A 15,470-nucleotide genomic window follows, 5' to 3' on the forward strand; every position below is an offset into this window, starting at 1 on the left:
ATTTCCCAGAGTTCTAAATACACCAAAGTCTGCTAACGTGATCTCCTTGCAAAGAGCAGCTGCCTGGAGCACTTATGAGTGACCTCAAGTCCTTTCCTTATCCAGAGAGAAATTATCACTGAATAGTCAGTCTACTCATCAGCTCTTCATTCTGCTGTCGTCAACTTGGCTTTTTGTGCAGCCGTCTTCAGTTTTTCATTTGTTCCGCAGAAGTGATTCCTCTGTTTCAAAATATTGTTTTAAAATGAAAGAATGTGCCCCTTAATTTAACTTTAGGGTCTGCCAACATGGATGGGTGACCATAGATTGCCCACTATTGTATCAAAGTGTGTATTTATTTCTTCTGATGCATTCCATCCCCACTCAGCTTATCAAGAGTACGTCATCACAAAACCATGCTATCAAATGGTCCACTCCTTCACTGATGGGACTCAATGGGTTTAGTAAATGGTGACCACAGATGTCTGAACTGGCATATCTGCCACTTTTAATCTCCAACAATGAACAGGATCCTAGGAAGAAGAAGAACAAGGCAAATCGATTGGTCTCAACTTGATTGGACTGGGAAGATGATGTTGAGACCCAAAGATGATGATGTGCTGCCTGAATCTTACAGGAAATATCTTTTTAACTCATTATATGTATTTTTATGATCAAAGCAAAACAATAGCGACAAATTTAGTGTTCTCTGCTCACTATTCTCTTAGATTATATCCATTCTTTGATAGATGTGGATATAGATCCCACTAGTTTTGAGGGATCTTTCACTGCATAGTGAGGGTGGATCTGCTAGTTTTAAAGGATAAATTTGCATTAAAAGAAGAAACTTCAGTTGATTCATTACCCATATATTTTTGATTCTCTGAGACCAATGGTGCAAACTGCCATTTCAAAATTGGACAGTTCACAAATGAAAGACTAAATAAGCAGACCTTTCCGTCTGAAGGGTCTTGTGCACATTAGCTTCAGATAACATCGCCTTGTGCGGTATCCATTTAATTAAAGGCAAAACCTTTTTCACTTCCATTGATCTTATCCTCTGAATGGCAGATCTCTTTATTATTTTTAATAAAATGATCATATAGCAATAGCACTTAACTTATATACGGCTTCACAGTGCTTTACAGCCCTCTGTAAGCAGCTTACAGAGTCAGCATATTGCCCTCAACAATGTGGGTTCCTCGTTTTACTGCCCTTGGAAGGATGGAAGGCGGAGTCAACCTCGAGCCAGTCAGGATCGAACTCCTGGCAGTGAGCAGTGAATTAGCCTGCCATACTGCATTTTAACCACTGCGCCACAAAGGCTTATAATTTTAATAAGCAACAGAAGATATATTTTCTGAGAGGTTCTTTGCCATTGATGCTAGAACCAGTTGGTAGAAAGAGTGGTCCAGTTTCAACCAATGTGTCCTCAGCCAACAAGATAGGCACTTGACTGATCTTCAAAATTCCAGTTGTCATAGCATCCCTGCAATCATGTGGTTGCCATTTGCAATCTTTTTTTGCCAGTTTCCTATACGCAAAGTCAACAGGGAAGCCAACAGAAGGTTGCATATGAGGTCCTTGCTTAATGATCCTTGATGATTCACTCAGCATTGTCTATCAGAAGTGCTGAAATTTCCATTGCCAAGTGGGACGGTTACATGACATCATGCTTTACAATCACAATGGGAATTCCAGTTGTAATTGCTTTCATTAACCAAGTTCTATCTGTAGTGGAGCACTACTTTCCAACAACTTATTTCAACTTTAGTGTCTGGGGGAGCAAGGAGGAAATGAATTATTTGTTATGTGTAAATCTATTCGTAATGACTTCCAATTCTTAAGACGTTGATTTTTTTTATTGTTGTAAAGAACAACAGTGACATTCTCTATGAAATTTTGCCATTGCAATTTCTGTAAAGATCAGTTACTCTACAATTTCCACTTAGTTAACAATCAGAAGTTGAATACTTTGACTTTGATGAATTCTCCTGGTCCTTATCCAAAATTATTTTCCTTCTACCTGGCATTTTTCACAGGGAGCTTGCAATTAAAAGCTGAAAAAGCAATATTCTTTTTTAGCTTCTTAAAAGAACTAAGAGGCCAAGAGGAGATTTATTCAGATTTTACTTGTCTTGTGGTGGAAAGAAATGGCGTTTTTCGGTCAAAAAATGACATTTTATGTATGTGCTTTGAATCCTGCTTTGAATGTCAAGAATAAATGCAAATGCACAGGCTGTGAACCAATTATTTCCTTTTATTTTCCTTAAAAAAGGCATTGTGCTGCTTCATATGTGTCTTGATAAAATTAGCACCTTTGAAGTAGACTTGATACATCTATGCAAACACCTGTCAACGATAATGGATGACCAATAAAGCCAAATTATTAAGATATTTAAAACTGATTTATATCAAGCAGACAACTCCCATCCAGCCAAGAAAGCCTGGTCAAAGAATAGGAATTATAGAAATTGTAAATGCATATAGCTGGAGGACAATAGTATTGCTATATATGTAGTTACAGAATCGGAGAGAATGCAGAGACATACCGTATTTTTCGGAGTATAAGACACATCGGAGTATAAGACGCACCAAAGTTTTGAAGAGGCAATTTTTTTTTTAAAAAAAGGTTTTTGCACTCTGCAACCTCCCCAAAATGGCCCATTTTTCGCAAAATCAGACTTGTTCCCCCCCCCCCAAAAAATGGCATGAATAGCCTTTAGGAGGCTTGCAGAGTGCTCCTGGGGGTTGCCCCCCCCAAAAAATGAGCAAAAAATGGTCCATTTTTCACAAAAACAGGCTTGTTTTTTGTAAACAAATTGCATGCATAGCCTTTAGGAGGCTTATAGAGTACTCCTGTGGGCTGGGGGCGGCAAAATTGAATAAAGAACGGCCCATTTTTCAGTCATTTCTGCCCTCCCCAGTCCCCATGAGCTCTTTGAAAGCCTTCTACAGGATCTGCACGGCCATTTTGGTGAAGGGGTTAGGGCTTCGGGAGGCAAAAAATGCTGTATTCAGTGTATAAGACGCACGCAGATTTTCAGCCTCTTTTTTGAGGGAAAAAGGTGCGTCTTATACTCTGGTATATGAGTATAAGTATGAGTATATATGGTATATGCTACCGTACAGTGGTGGGTTGCCAGTTTTTTTACCACCAGTTTGGATGGGCTCTTGCGACGCTTCTGCGCATGCGCAGAAGCATCCGGTCAGGTGGGCGGAGCCTCCCGCCGCCACTACTACCAGTTTTCCTGATCCGGGCCAAACCGGCAGCAATCCACCTCTGCTACAGTAACCTTATGCAATCTTTCAATTGGTCTACATTAACTTTGGGGAAAGATATACTGGCATAGGCTGTAATGGTAGGATAATAAAATAAATTTGGTATACCGTTTTATATTAATGAGTGGAGTAAGGATTTTTATCCTTCAGTTTCAAGGAGTTTAGTTTTTAAAAAAAAAAATAGGTAAGCCAATATCAGTGCTTGGACTGTAATTTTAATATATTTTCCCATTTCAAAAGTATAAGAAATCATGGAGCAAAAGGAGGGGTAGTTTTGTTTGGAAAAGGATTGAAGATTCTCCCCCCTACCCCCCAAAAAAGATCCAGGGGCCTCAGATTGCTCTCCCCCCTTACTCTTGGATAGGTTTTCAGTGGTTGTTGGATTGTGGTTTAGCTGCTATATATAGACATGCTTACTTTTTCTTGAGCAATCATTAACCTTTTGTAACTAAACATGAAGTCTTTAATCACTTGCACAGTATAATGACTCTTCAGCCTCTGGCTGCAAGACTGGTGGATTGGGATAAATCAGCCAGCTGGCACCCATCTGTCTATTAATGAAATAAACTCAAGTTTTTAAAAGTAGGCTATGTCTAAGTGCCTTGACTTGAAGAGACATGTTTTTATTGAGGGAGTGTAGAGAGATTTTTTTTTGTTGTTCTTACGGGTGCCGTAAGAGTTCTGTTGCTTTAGCTATCTTTTAAACAGGTTGGAAGATGTTTAAAACTGCAGCCCAGAAATGAAATTCTTACGCTGTCAATACCCGGCAAGCGATATGATTTATAGGGCAAGGCCATTGCTGCAGATTGCAGCTCTGATTGATCTTGAATGCGCAGAATAAATTTGTCACCTAGCCCCTGGCGGGTGTTTCTTGGTCTCAGAAAAATTATTTTATTCGGCTCCCTAATAGCTGTACGGCTTTAGAAAGGGCATTGAAGGACTGAAATGAAAACGAGGCCAAGTTGTTGGAGTCTCTTGGGCGTGTCTTCGAAACATTGTTTTTATTCCTTCAATTCTAGAAATATTTCTGTTTCTCAGTAGGTACATGTGCTGTTACTTATACATGGAACAGCCAGGTTAATAGATCAAAGATAAATATTATGCAATGCAGACAATTATGGAAGAATTGAGCATGCCGAGACTGGAAAAATAAGCTTTTAGCATTCTAAAATGTAACATCTGGAATCAGTGTTGGCTGGAACAGGTGAAATACTAAGGATATTAGAAAGAACTAATTCTTAAGAATTATGTTATGTTAGTTTGTTGTGATCAGACATTAAAGGTAAAGGTTTCCTTTGTCCAGTCATGTCCAACTCTATGGGTGGTGCTCATCTCTATTTCTTAGCCGAAGGAGCCAGTGTTCTCCAAAGACATTTTCTGTGGTCATGTGATCAGAATGACTATATGCTGAGGTGCACACGGAACACTGTTACTTTCCCACCAGAGTGGTACCTATTTATCTACTCGCATTTGCATACTTTCGAAATGCTAGGTGGGCAGGAGAGGAGGGGAAAGGGGAGCTCACCGTATCGCACAGTGCTCAAGTTGCAAAATCGGGCTGTCAGCTTTCCGTCATCACATCACATTAATTAATCACATCAGACATTAGGAAAGTGCATTTCCACATGTGCCAATTATGCCTCCATTTGCTTTCTCTTGTCCCATTCTGTCCTAGACGAATTCCCTTGGTACAGTGTTCAAGAGATCCCATAGGGCAGTGGTTCCCAAACTGGTAACTTTAAGACTTGTGGACTTCAACTCCCAGAATTCTCCAGCCAGCAGAGCAGAGCTGGCTGGAGAATTCTGGGAGTTGAAGTCCACAAGTCTTAAAGTTGCCAAGTTTGGGAACCACTGCCACAGGGGTTGTGATTATACCTTTCTGCCAAAATAGCGATATGATGAAATATAATCCCCAACAGAAAAACATTGTGCTCCTTTCTTGCTTGATAGAATTGTCCTAATCTAAAAGAACATAGAAAAAATAAGACCAGTACTAGCAGAAAAACTACAGCCTGCTGATTCCCCTCAGAACAATTTTTTTTGGCATTCCTGCTTGTTAATCTGAATGTGATTCTGTTTTTTTTTTTCTGAACTGAAATCAATGGTAAACACAATCTGTGCTGTCAGCAGCAACATTTGAAAATAAAATACAGTCTTCAGGGGTAATTTTCTAAATTACTTCAGTCAATTTGAGCATGCCTATGGTTAGCAACAATCGTGTTGTAAACAAACTAGGAATGAATATTTAAACTGAGACGGTGCCTTTTACATTGATGAAAAGGAACGATAGAATCCAAATGGCTCCCCTTCTAGGCTTTGGGACCTGGGAGATATTTGAAAGACCAGCCCCCCCCCCCTTTTTTTTGGCTGTTTCTGCCATCTGTCTCTAGAAGGATTTAAGATTAAGATTTAAGATTTAATTTATTTGTATGCCGCCCTTCTCCGGGAGGGACTCAGGGCGGCGAACAACTCAAAAGGGGTAAGGGGATACAAACACAATACATATAATCAAAATACACAAGAGTCATACAGCCATACAAGTCGAGAGGGGAGGGGAACTCATCAACCCCAGGCCTGCCAGCACAGCCAGGTTTTGACGGCTTTCCGGAAGGCCTGGAGAGGGGTGAGGGTCCGAATCTCCGCGGGGAGTTCATTCCAAAGGGCCAGAGCTGCAACAGAGAAGGCCCTCCCCCGGGTAGTAGCCAACGGCATTGGCTGGTAGACGGAACCCGGAGGAGGCCGACCCTGTGCGATCTAACGGGTCTAAGGGAGTGGAAGGTTAGTGGACTACTGCAGGAGTCTCCAAATGTGGCAACTTTAAGACTTGTGGCTGGGTAATTCTGGGAATTGAAGTCCACAAGTCTGAAAGCTGCCAAGTTTGGAGGCCCTCTTAGGCTGGTAGAAGTACTGAGTATCTTAAACATTTGGGAACTTCTGCAAATTGCTAATCCCTGACCTCAGACTTGTCAGAAGCCATTCTGAGTGGGAAGTCGTCTTGTTGTCTTGTGAGGCTTGGGGAAGGAAAAATTGTCGAGAAATGTCCACTGGCATTTATATGTCTACTAGCTGATAACCTGACGTTGCCTAAGTATTTATTTATAAGGAGGAAATGTCCTGACCAAATGTAATTTCTAATGTTGAATTTTCTTCCTTACCAGAGGTGGGGCCCCCTTGTGGAGTACTGTGAAGCTGTTACCATGGCAACTCCACTGTGCTATACTGTAGAAGCCATTTTACGGCAGTACAGTAGAAGCCGTTTAAGGCACAACAGGATGTATCTTAACAGAATATCCTTCCCCAAAGTGGTGTTAGGATTGTCTTACCCTCACAGATATTTTTCCCAGAGAGTAAGTCATCTGTGTACCAGGTTTGGTTGAAATTGCTCAAGGGGTTCTAGAATTATGCTGGAACACACACACACACACACACACACACCACACACACAGAGAGAGAGAGAGAGAGAGAGAGAGAGAGAGAGAGAGAGAGAGAGAGAGAGCCCTTACCACTTTGCTTATTAACCCAACTTACCCTCTATCCTGTTCAAGGACTGAACCGACTTCTTTACGTAATGCATGCCTTTCATATGCCTTTTGAAAGGTCCATTCTGTTATCTAAGGGTTCTTCCATTTTAATTTTTCCTATCTACGGAAGAGATCTAAACCTACTCAAGTGTTATGAAGATTAGTAAAAGCAAACATGTGGGCAATTGTGAGCGGCCTATCTGCCACCTTGGATGTCAATGGAAAACAGGTTGCAGCATGGATGTCTTCCCTTTGGCGGTTTCCACATGCAGCCCCATATCCTGTGTTATCAGTGTGCTCATCCTGAAACCGATTTAAATGCAATACAGTATGAATGACGGTTTCCATAGTCCAGACATATGTGATCCATATGTGAACCTCTCCTCTGCAGAGATATGACCTGTAAGAAGATAGAACTGCTCCCCACTGTAGTGTTTTCACTAGCTTTTAATTTGCATCTGAATAGGAATCTAGTCTCCTTGATAATTCGGAGAGAAAATGAGGCATATTTTAATTTTTTGAACATTTACTATGCTTTCACTGAATACAAACGCTTACATTTTTTTCAAACTAACTTGTATAAATGTGTCTTGAAAATTTCTTAGCATCTTAGGGACACAATCCACATGCATAAAACCCCAAAGTATGCATATCTGAAGAAATTGGATTTTGGCAAAATTACAGCATGTATACCAACTTTTTTTCTAACGTCTATTTTAACTTCTCAAAGTTGAATACTGTAGGCTTGATTTCCAAAGCAAGATATGGAATTGAATTCCTTAGCATTTACTTTCAGGGTCTTCACTGAGAACTCAAGGACTGTTAATGCAAGGAAGTTCTTACAATTCGTTCCTTTATTCATCATTTTCAGTAAGGTTTTAGTTCTGTGAGCTAAATTTTAAAAATTGGACCTATCTTTTAATAGGAAGTTGGAAAACAACAAACTTTTCTTACTTCTACTTAGGATCGGTTGGGACATCCTCCCTCGTATCTACGATGGCTTTAAAAGTGAGAGGAAGGCCATAATTTTTATAATTGAAATTTATATTACAGCTGGAACTGAATGGCAGTTCAGGGAGATTTTTTGGACTGTGAAAGATGAAATTGCTGAAGTTGTCAGTCAGCAATTCCTGTGTTTTGGTAAAGATGTGGCACCGAGGATGATCCTCAGCTGGACTCGCTGGAACTAGATAATCCCTGGACCTTTGCACTTGTGTTTCTTACCCAAATACTAAGCCTGCTTTTCCACCCCAGCTTTTGGCAACGAAAAGTTCAATTTTCCTTAACTTGAACCTTTCATCTTCCTAAGCCTGTAACTTTAGCTTGCAAACCACAATGACAGTCTTGCATGCTTTGTATTCACTTACATAAGGTTGAGGAGTGAAAGCTGATCCCCGGAGAGGCGAATGGAGTTTAATTGTACTAACATATGTTGCTATTTTTTCTCTATGGTTTAATGTGGCCTAGCAGGATGCAGCTTCGTCCGTTGATGAATCTGGGCCTTGCTGCAGCTGTTGGGGGGGGGGGGACGACCTGCAGAAGAGTTTGCTCCACTGAGATGCAGTGGCTACACTACTCATGTTATGCTGAATTCAGCTGAAAATAGATGAAAACAAGACACCTGCAACTCGATCCTCATAAAACCTGACGAGGCATTAAAATTAATTACAAACATTTTCATTTTATTTAGATGTAGGCAGTCCTCAATTTACAACCAACACTTGTGTCCAGAAATCCCTTTGCTAAGCAGGAACACGTGTTAAGTTAGCTTTGCCCCAATTTAAGACCTTTCTGGACACAGTTATTAAGGGAATCCCTGTACTGTAGTGTTAGTAACACGGTTGTTAAGTGAATCTGGGTTTCCCATTGACTTTGCGTGTCAGAAAATCACAAAAGGGGATTGTGTGACCCTGGGACACTGCAACAGTCATAAATATGAGGCAGTTGCCAAGTGGCTGAATTTTGATCTCATGACTATGGTGATACTGCAGAGGACATAAGTGTAAAAAAACTGTCATAAGTTTCTTTTCTCCATAGTGAGGGGGGAGGAGTATCAAGAATGGGTTGACCATGTCCTCTCGTGATTGGATTGAGTCAGATAAGCTCTTTGGGCAACTCCCCCTGGCACCAGGTATTTTACTGACTCATCCGATCGTGAGAGGTTGCACATTCTGGATCTCCAGCAATTTTACTAGGATTTAAGAGAATTCATTTGGACCGTCGAATCTTGCCTACCTGCACCGCGCAAGTCTCCTCCTACAGGAACAGGACTGCCACAGCCCCCGTGGGGCGGCACGCGGCCCTGGACACTGAGTGAATCCGAAGTCACTCAGTGAGGACCTTGGCGGGCAGCAGGAGGACGAGGGCATAAGCCTCCTGGCTGGCAAGCCCAGCCGCTGAGGATTGTAAGTCGTGGAGCGCTACATCGTCCCCTCAAGGGTACGCGTACGTAACCGCAGCTTCCCCAAATGCTGTGGAGAGCCCGTGCTGCCTCCACGTGGCAGAGGACAAAGGGAAGGATCTGAAGAGGCTTTTCCTGGCCACAGGGCATCGGAGAGCAAGCAGGAAGAAGGAAGCTGGCCGGGAAGGCGCACAGCAGCTCCTTGGAGCACAAGCCACTCTCCACGTACCCTTTGAATTTTGCGCCTCCGTTGCCAGCCATGCGGCGGCATTTTGAAGCCGGGAGGAACCACGTGGTCCAAGATGGCGGCGCCTAGCAGCTACCAGGAAGAAGAAACCCAGGCAGCTGCAAACATGGACTGCAGCCCCACCGGAGGGGCAGAAGAGCAGTGGCTTCCCCAGAGGCTGCCCGAGGTGAGGGGGAGGAATGGAAAGGCTAAGTGTAAGAGCAAACACCTCTCCCCCAGGGCAGATCCAGAAGAAGGAGGGGTCACAAGCCTTCCAAGCCCTCTAAGTACGAGAGGAGAAGGCATAAGACTTTAGAGAGGCTCTGCAAGAAGGCTGGCAGCCATCAGGCCACCCCAGCAGTGCTGTTCTAACTTCAAATTGTTGTTCGAAGTTACAAATGGTTGTAAACAGTGGTGGGATCCGGATCTCGTTCCAACGGTACGGTTGTAACGGGCCCGGCATCATCCACATGGACGCGCGCACATACACGCAACGAACACATGCGTCTTACCACCTCCATGAGGCTCCTCAACACTCCAGCTGTTCAGCGGAGCGTCGAGCAGGCGCTGTAGGCACCGTGCAGAAGCGCAGAGGATTTAAAAGACTGGTAAGGAGCTTGACCAGGGGGGTGGGCCCTCCAGAGCACCATACCAGAGTATCCAGTGCTCTGGACAGGTTCCGATACACCCGAACTGGAGCATGCCACCTGCAACCCACCCCTGGTTGTAAGACAAAGACTACTATAGTAAGGCACTCATGGCTCCATATTTGTTGAACTTTCTCCTTCGGTGTGTTTTGTATTTTTCCTTTTTTTGGGTGGGTGGGGGGTTAATTATTAGGTTTTCTATTTAAAAAAACCAAGCTATTTAAATGGAGAAGGTAGGTGGGATTTTAAATTTGAGTGATTTTCAACCCAGCAGTCTTGACCAATTTTGAAGTATTTTCTATGCTGCTCTTTTGACAGTCATAATTCTCCATGCTGATGCAGGACGACTGTGTTATTATAGCAACTATACATTGCCTTGGAGAAGCTTTTGTTTGGAAGGGTGGCATTGAATTCTTGAAATTAATTAATAATGATTGGAGAGGGAACAGCCATCCAGGGCAGAATGCAGCTTTTGTACTTCCTCTATTGTTCCGCTTTTTTCCCAGGGGAAAAAAAACGGTTGCATGGGAATTTCAGCTCAGCAAGAGATACTCCAAATTTCTTCTTTTTACCTCTAGTGTTGTGGGGCACTTTCATGCTGTTGTTGCATTCTGGGCATTGATCTTTTTCCGGAGTAGCAGGGTCTGCTTTGGGGGAACTAGCAGTTCAGCCCAAAATTTCTGTTACTAAGAAAAGCAATTATTAAGTGAATTTTGAGCCATTTTGCGATCTCCCCAGTTGTTAAGCAAATTGCTTTGCTGTTAAATGAAGCAGGCAGTCATTAAGCAAATCATGGCTTCCCCGATTGACTTTGCTTATTGGAAGCGTGTTGGAAACGTTGCAAATGGTGATCACATTACCCCAGGGACAATGCAACTATCATAAATATATGCCACTTGCCTGAATTTTCATCATGTGACCATTATTATTTAGCGCATGATGCAGTGGTGGGTTTCAAATTCTTTTAGAACCTCTTCTGTAGGTGTGGCCTGCTTTGTGGGAGTGGCTTGCCGGCCATGTGACTGGGTGGGAGTGGCTTGCCAGCCATGTGACTGGGTGGGAGTGGCTTGCCAGCCATGTGATTGGATGGGGGTGGCCAACTTGTAAAATGTGGTGAAATTCACTTAACAATGCTCTTGCTTAGCAACCAAATTGTTCGCTCAGAAACTCTGGCATTTGAAGCACGCAAGTCTTAAAGCTGTCAAGTTACAAGACCCTTGCACCCCTAACCCTTTAGAAAAAAACCCCAGGGGTGTTCAAACTTGACAGCTTTAAGACTTCTGGATTTCAACTCCCAGAATTCCTCCTCTCGCTCTTCATCTTGATGATGTGCGGACGGGCGGGGGGAGGGAGCCGGAACCGGTTCTAAACAGCACTGTAGATTTGTGGAACCTCTTCTATAGAAGAGGTTGGAACTGGCAGGAACCCACCCCTGGCATGATGAGAACATGATAAAAGTAAACATATACTTTTATATAATTATATACAAAATCCATATAATTATATACAAAACCTCTACATGGGTATAGCAGTGGCCCCATAACTGTAACCATGGCGATGCTGCAGTGGTCATAAGTGTGAAAAACAGTCATAAGTTACTTTCTATAGTGTCATTGTAAATTTGAATGGTCACTAAACAAACAGTTGTAAGTTGAGGGCTACCTGTAATCAAAATCCTGGTGCTAGAACCATCATTCACACCAGAGCCAAAGTTTGCTTCTTTTGGGAGGACCAGGAATAATTGGTTGTTATGGTCCCAATCTCTCTGGAAGGTAGGGAGAGCTAATTTGATATCCCATTTTTTGATATCCAATTGATATCCCAATTTTGCTGCATGTTCTCCTAGACCCATGATGGCAAACATGTGGCACGCATGCCACAGGTGGTGCACAGAGCCCTCTCTGCGGCACGCCAGCAATCTCCCCAGCCCAGCTCTACCATGCCTGTGCGCCTGCCTCCCGCTGAGCAGCTGTCTTCGTGTCTCTGCCATGCATGTGGGGGGGGGGGCGGCAAGGGTCTTTCCCAATCTCTGCAGGTTCTCCCCCCCACCCAGCGTGCCCTACCTTTCTACTCCATTTCTGCCGCTCGCACCTTCCTCAGTCTCAGATTCACACACACACCCCAGCGGGCCGTACCTTTCTACTCCTTTCAACCTGGAAGCCAAAACAGGGTGTGGGAGTGCCACATGAACCTCCCTTCCCCCCCCCCCCCCGTGTCCCATTTTGGGCTTTAAAAACTTCCTGTATTCGTCCATGTGCTTTGGGCACTTGGCACCACAAAGGTTAACCATCCCTGCCCGAGACAACTACTAATGTGGTTCTTTCTCTCTAATAAAATAGGTCTTGGTAAAACTATTTTATGAAAAGTTCACCTTTTGAGTCTCAACAATGCACCTGAGGTTATGAAACTTCCTACCTAGCCTTCCAAGACTATGAAATGCCCCCCAAGGAAGCATTTGCCTCTCATAGCAGCTAGTTATTGAGTCTGACTGCTCTTCTACGCATGAAAGAAAGTGTGTGGGGTTTGTTTCTCCCGAAGATCCACATGGGTTGACCATGAAGTCAAATGCAGCACATTCCCACATGGGACAAAATTGGCCCAGGGCACCTCATAGTTTAATTATGTACTTGTCTTTAGTATCTTGGGTGCTACAAGAATTAGTGATATCCTGTTTAAGCCCTAGTTTTATTTGTTCAGATTATCCCACTGGAAAAAATCATTATGGGCGGGTTCATACCTTCTTTCCTTTCTTACAAGGTTGCTTACTTGTAAAAACGACAACTATTCTGGTGTCTGTACATCTGTTAAATAAATTCCCAATGCTTTTTGTGCTCCATTGGAGTTTTTTGCCCCCATTTGTGGCAACAATGACCTTTTCTTCTTTTCATATGCCATATTTTCTCTGAGATCCACTGCCATAGGACAGGATTGTTAGTGGGAAACATTAAAAAAAATGTTTTTGGCACAATGTGAGGATGACAAAAAACAAAAGACCCATTTGTGAATTTGGAGTTTTTCCTCCGAGAAGGAAGCAAAAAATCCCTGCATTAGGCAAATAAAAACAAATCACACTCAAGCAGGATCATTGTTTCCAAAGCTTTTCTGGAAACTAGAAAAGCATTTTAAAAATGTTGTGTGTCAAAAAGACATACATTATTTAAAAGCTGTTTTTAGGCAAATAGTTTTATTGAATAGTTCTGTTTATACATGAGCCAATCTTCCTTCTACCTTTTCAGAACAAAACTTTGCAGATGTTGCAGTTGTAAAACAGCTTATTCTTAAGCTGTTTGAAATTTGTGTACGTGCAGATACTCTTACTCATTTTTGATTGAAGATTGTAATGGTCTGGACAACTTTGAAAGTTTTATTTTAGTTTGAAAAAGAATATGGGGCGTAGATTGGAGAACTTTTACAATATTAAAGATCTGTGCAGCTCTCAATCATCACATACATTATTTGTATTAAGCCATATTTCTATTTGCTGCAAAGTTTTTTTAATGTCTTTTTAAATATAAAGCCAAAAAATTATCTCTGTTATTATTATTTAAAACACCGGTTCTTCAAACATGGCAACTTTAAGCTATGCACTCCCAGAATTCCCCAGTCAGCCGCTCCTACATTTTAAAGTTGCCAAGTTTGAAAAATTGTGATTTAAAGTAAGGTTACAGGTAGTATTGACCCCACTCTTCTCAATAGACCTTGCTATTTTTTTTTATCAATTCAGCATGCTTAACATTCTCAGTTTTCACTCAGAGCCTCTTTTTGTATTGATTTTTCAGTTTGCATTTAGCTTCTACAACAACTTTGTTCAGACAAATCTTTTAGGTATTCTGAGTCCTGAAGCCTGCCCAGGCACTCAGATGGCATCTTTGGCAGAAGAGTCTTGTTCTTGTGCTCACCTGGAGGGGCAAATGTACGGGCATGCTCAGTGCTCAGTATTTCAATTGCCAGTGGCAATTGAACACGGCATACATTTTTTTCTCTCCAGGGAAAAAAATCTTCTACTTGCTTGATAAAGAGGGGAAAATAGAGCTTTTCGCTCCCTCCCTCCCTCCCTCTCTATCTCTATATCTATCTGTGTCTATATTTGATTTTTATCCATTCCTTGAATAGCCAAGGAAATGTAGTAGTTGATTAGATAAATGGTTATAAAAATACTATCATCTTGAAAACTAAAAGCCGGAATAATTTTTATATACTGCCTTATTTAGCCTACCAGCCTCGTCTAAAACAAGGGTGCCCAGGGCATGCTAGGGCATGGCTGACAACAATGTCTCAGCTTTGAGTGGCTGTTGCTCACATAAAGAGCTAAATGAAAAATTCAACATTAGCAAAATGAGCTATAGATTTGGTTGCATCCTCCGTTCTTGCCATGGAACAATAGTGCCTCCCGAAGTATGTAGCTAAGATGTTTCGTGGGCATTTTCTTTCATTTGTAGACCCTCTTTGAGTGAGTGAGAGAAGGTAGCCCAGGCCTCATTGCAGCAATCAAAGAGATGTGAAGTTCATTCCAATTTCTTCTTCACTTTTGAAGAAGAAATAGCTTGATTCTTCTTTTGTTGTTCTTTGACGGTTTGTGTTACTTTCCTGCGTGACCCGACAAATGCGCGCCCGACAAATGCGTACCGACAAAACCGCCGTGACAAAACGGCGACGTTGAAAGTGCGCCCACTAAACCGTGCCGACAAAACCGCGCCCACAAAAGCGTGATTAGGGTTTTTAGGTTAGAATTAGGGTTAGGGTTAGGGTTAAGGTTAGGGTTGTTACCGTTGTTACCGTTGTTACCGTTGTTTTTGCATTGTTTTTGATGGCACGCTTTTGTCGGTGCGCATTTGTCGACATGCTTTAGTGGACGCGCTTTCGAGGTCGCCGTTTTGTCGCGGCGGTTTTGTCGGCACGCATTTGTCGGTGAACCAATTTCCTGTGTTTCCTACTGCAACTGGTATCCTTTCTCCATTACTTGACCAGTCCAGGACAGCTATTAATTTCATATTTTTCTCCCATCTATTCATCTAGAGAATCGGCCAAACACTCAAGTGAGAAGATAGCGGTTCAAATTTCTATTTGGCTATGAAATTCACTTGAATGCCCTGAGCATGGTCATAATTTTTCCAATGTAATCAACCTCACAGGACTGTTGGGAGATAGTCATGTCAGAAATATATATGCTTCTATGAATTATTTCGAAGAAGGATAAGGCATTCAGCTTGAGAAATCATTTTTCAGGCTAATATCTTGTTATGCTAAACAGGATTTAAGCAAAACATCAACAGCCTTGTGAAATACAGGTTCAAGGAGACATGTACCAAGTCAGCACAGCATATATCTTTTGTTTAGAAGTTTTGAAAGCCACTTACAGATGTTCCTTTTAAGACTTTTGCTCGGATGGAATCTGATACTGTCTTTCCGTTCGT

At 42.3% G+C, this 15,470-nt stretch overlaps 1 protein-coding gene across 1 annotated transcript in view; it reads left to right on the forward strand.

Annotated features, from left to right (window-relative positions):
• PARD6G (par-6 family cell polarity regulator gamma) overlaps window positions 1-15,470 on the forward strand; it is a 98,210-nt gene that overhangs the window by 62,234 nt on the left and 20,506 nt on the right.

The sequence above is a fragment of the Thamnophis elegans genome, chromosome 8 (genome assembly GCF_009769535.1).
Source record: "Thamnophis elegans isolate rThaEle1 chromosome 8, rThaEle1.pri, whole genome shotgun sequence".
NCBI classification, from domain to species: domain Eukaryota; kingdom Metazoa; phylum Chordata; class Lepidosauria; order Squamata; family Colubridae; genus Thamnophis; species Thamnophis elegans.